Genomic DNA, 3327 nt, shown 5'->3' with positions numbered 1-3327 from the left:
GAATAACCTGAACAAAAGTCACCCAGATACTGGGACAGTAGATCTGAAGACCTAATTGGCTACTAAGTGACTCATAAGTGGGCAGTATATACAGTGCAGAGATGCTGGACAAAGATATGGTTCACACCCTGGCAGAACCCAGAGGGAGTACAAGTTTCATCATATTACTCAGAAAACTGTGAAATTTCTAACATAAATGGTTCACTTTTGGAATCTTTCATTTAGTATTTTTGGACCATGTTTGAACATAGATAAGAGAGACCATGGAAAGCACAACTGTGGATAATCGGAGATGACTGGAATAAAGCTGGATTTTTTTTTAAGTTTCGTAATGGTTGTTGCTGAAGTGTGTCTTATAATCATGACAAGAACCACAAGGGCTGGTCCAGCCACAACATTGGCTGCAAGGGGGAAATGACTGTGGGGTGTCCACAGGTAGAAAGTGTCCAGGTGAGTGCCCCAGTGCCACCAAACAAGCACCTGCATGTAGGTGATTTATTTCCTCAATTTTGGAAATTGAGGAGATGGCCCTGAGGAAAGAAGGGTACAATTATAGTTTGTAACTAGGAGGACTTTGGTTCCCCACATCCACTACATGAACTCCAATTTCAGTATGGCAATAAGTTGAATTGTGACTCTGGTCTTGGTAATAACCGGTTAAATCATTCTGCTCAGGACTTGTGCCAAAAATAACAGAATTCTTAGGGGAAAAAGTAAATAGAAGAAATAAAATCCCTCTTTTTTAAACTTTAAAATAATTGAAAATAAATAAAAATGGGCACTTGCTAGGCTAGTATTTGGGGGAATACTTGAATCCAGAAAATGAGACAGAATATTTAAGCCAAGAAACCAAAGTTCCCAATGGCAGTTACTCACACTGATCATGTAGCTTTGGTTCTGTGGCCTTGGTGACCTGGAAATGAAAGGGACTTGGAGAGAAAGGGAAATAAAGAGAAACTCTGATGCTCCTGGGGAGCCTTCCTGTTCTATTTTTGACTTGAGATACAATCCCATAGTGTAATTGTATGTTTATATAGTGTACACTATCTTAATAAGGTACCATATTATATATTTCTCATATTTATAAATGTATAATATTGTACTATAGTATACAAAATACAAGATGAAAAAGTACAATGGAAAACTTCCCTGATTTGATGAGAAAAAAGGCCAACAAATTCAGGAAACAAAGACAGTTCCAATCAAGAGGAACCCTAAGAGACCTACAGAAAGACATATCATCATTAAAATGGCAAAACTCCAAGACAAAGAGAGAATCCTAAAGGCAGCAAGGGAGAAAAAGGAAGTAAGATACAAGGGGGGTCCCAATAAGGTTGACTACTGACTTCTCAACGGAAACATTCCAAGCAAGAAGAGAATGGCAGGAAATATTCCAAGTAATGAGAAACAGAGGCCTACAACCAAGGCGACTTTATCCAGCAAGGCTCTCAATCAAGATACAAGGCCAAATAAAGAGCTTCCAAGACAAAAGAAGTCTAAAAGAATACGCCTCCACCAAACCAGCTCTACAAGAATTACTAAAAGGGCTGCTTTAAGGAAAGGAAGGAAAAGAGAGAGACAGAGAGGAACACAGGTGCACAAATGGCTATGAATAAGGGCCTTTCAATAATAACCTTAAACGTAAATGGATTAAATGCACCAATCAAAAGACATAGAATAGCTGAATGGTTAAGAAAGCAATACCCACACATATGCTGCCTACAAGAGACCCACCTCAGGTCAAAAGACCACCACAGACTGAAAGTGAAAGGATGGAAACAAATGTTCCAAGCAACTGGACAAGAAAAAAAAAAAAACCCGGGGTAGCAATCCTCATATCAGACAAAATAGACTTTAAAAAAAGGGCTATAAAGAGAGACCCAGAAGGTCACTTCATAATACTCAAGGGAAGAATCCACCAAGAAGACATTAACATCGTAAATATATATGCACCCAACATAGGAGCACCCAAATATATAAAGAAAATCCTAGAGGACCTCAAGAAAGATATTGACAGCAACACAATTATACTAGGAGACTTTAACACCCCACTGTCAAAAATGGACAGATCTTCCAAACAAAATATCAAGAAAGATATTGCAGCATTAAATGACACTCTAGAAGAAATGGACCTAATTGATACATATAGAGCCTTCCTTCCCGAAGAAGCTAAATACACATTCTTTTCAAGTGCACATGGAACATTTTCAAAGCTAGATCACATGATAGGACACAAAACAAGTCTCACCAACTTCAGGAAAATAGAAATCATACTAAGCATCTTCTCTGATCACTAGGGACTGAAATTGGAAACGAACCCCACAGGAAAAAAACCCAAACACCCAAAAGCATGGAGGTTGAATGGTAGGCTATTAAACAACGAATGGGTCAAGATTGAAATTAGGGAAAAAATAAAGAAACTTCTTGAAACTAATGAAAATGAACTCACAACAACCCAAAACTTATGGGACACAGTGAAGGCAGTCCTAAGAGGGAAGTTCATAGCAATACAGGCTCACCTAAAGAGGAGAGACACATTTCAAACAACCTAGCCTGACGCCTGCAAGAACTCGAGGAACAACAACAAAGACAGCTCAGAGCAAGCAGAAGGAAGGAAATAAGCAAGATCAGAGGAGAATTAAATGACATAGAGACTAAAAGCACAATTCTAAGGATCAATGAATCCAGGAGTTGTTTTTTTGAAAAGATAAACAAAATAGACAAGCCTTTAAGTAGGCTCATCAAGAAAAGAAGTGAGAGGACCCAAATAAACACAATTGGAAATGAAAGAGGAGAGATTACAACTGATACCACAGAAATAGAAAGGATTGTAAGAAATTACTATGCGGAACTGTATGCCAAGAAATTTGAAAACCTAGGTGAAATGGACAAATTTCAAGAAAAATACAATCTTCCAAAACTCAATGAAAAAGAAGCAGAAAACCTGAACAGGCCAATAACAGCAAATGAAATTGAAGCAATAATCAAAAAACTCCCATCACACAAAAGCCCTGGACCAGATGGTTTCACAGGAGAATTCTACAAAGCTTTTAAGGAAGAGCTAACACCTATTCTTCACAGATTATTCCAAATAATCCAAAAGGAAGGAAAACTCCCCAACTCTTTTTATGAAGCCAGCATCACCCTAATTCCAAAGCCAGATAGAAACACAACAAAGAAAGAAAATTACAGGCTAATATCGCTGATGAACATAGACGCTAAAATCCTCAATAAAATATTAGCAAATAGCATCCAACAATACTTCAACAAGATAATACACCACTACCAAGTGGGATTCATCCCAGGGATGCAAGGATGGTTCAATAT

At 38.0% G+C, this 3327-nt stretch overlaps 1 protein-coding gene across 1 annotated transcript in view; it reads left to right on the top strand.

The window, feature by feature from the left end:
• Positions 1-3327, top strand: part of LOC118999835 (sialic acid-binding Ig-like lectin 5) — a 132506-nt gene that overhangs the window by 7192 nt on the left and 121987 nt on the right. The window lies entirely within an intron of this gene.

Source organism: Sturnira hondurensis, unplaced genomic scaffold, assembly GCF_014824575.4.
Source record: "Sturnira hondurensis isolate 20B ecotype Veracruz unplaced genomic scaffold, ASM1482457v3 Scaffold0015508, whole genome shotgun sequence".
Classification (NCBI taxonomy): domain Eukaryota; kingdom Metazoa; phylum Chordata; class Mammalia; order Chiroptera; family Phyllostomidae; genus Sturnira; species Sturnira hondurensis.
Note: the sequence above shows the minus strand (reverse complement) of the source record. Positions and strands in the feature narration are given on the sequence as shown.